Here is an 895-nt window from a genome sequence, read left to right as displayed (position 1 = left end):
TCTTAATTTCTTTTTTATTAAGATAAATACAAAATATATTAATTCAATATTTTTGAATATAACATCTTTTATTTCGTTTTTTAAACATGATTTTATATTTCTGGATTTTCATTTCATGTCATATTCTTATAAACAAACACCACTATAGTGACGTGTGTTTTATACTGTTTAATTATTAATTCAGCCAGCACCTATGTAGCTAGGTAGTTATACATGTACCATATTGTATTGACTGCTTCTTGCACGAAATTTAGAAGCAACCATTTCCACGAAATTTCCTCAACTTATTTGAGGGAGGGTTGATCTTCAATTCAGGAGTTGAACGAGTGTGGTACCTACAAGGGATTTTAATCATTTTATAATAAAATTAGTAATTGTCTAAAAGTATAAGAATTGGAAAAAATAATATATCTTAGAGTGAATATTCTACCTTATATCAGTTTAGATATGAGAAGTCACCAAAAAAAAAAGTTTAGATATGAGAAAAATTTATACTAAATTCCTATTAAATTTGACCGGATATAATTTGTATTAAGTAATTTCTGATCTAATTATGCTCTTAGAGTGGTATGTTTGGGTCGAGAGAATATTTCTGGTGCAGTTAAGATACTGTATCGTAACATAAACAAATAAAAATTAATTAATTAATAAATAATTTATGTTGGAATTACATAATTATTTACTTTGAAAGATATCGTTTTAAAAATTAACACTTCTAATTTGAATACTGAATTACTGATACATTAAAATATCAAATAGAAACAAAATACTTGTTTTGTGGTGGAATAATCCATATTTATCATCATCTATATATCATTATATTGTTGAGTAGGGTAGTGGCGGATCTTGAAAAATAGTTTTAGGGGGTCTAAATATATAATTAAATATATAAAGT

Source organism: Arachis ipaensis, chromosome B03 (genome assembly GCF_000816755.2).
Source record: "Arachis ipaensis cultivar K30076 chromosome B03, Araip1.1, whole genome shotgun sequence".
NCBI lineage: Eukaryota > Viridiplantae > Streptophyta > Magnoliopsida > Fabales > Fabaceae > Arachis > Arachis ipaensis.
Note: the sequence above shows the minus strand (reverse complement) of the source record.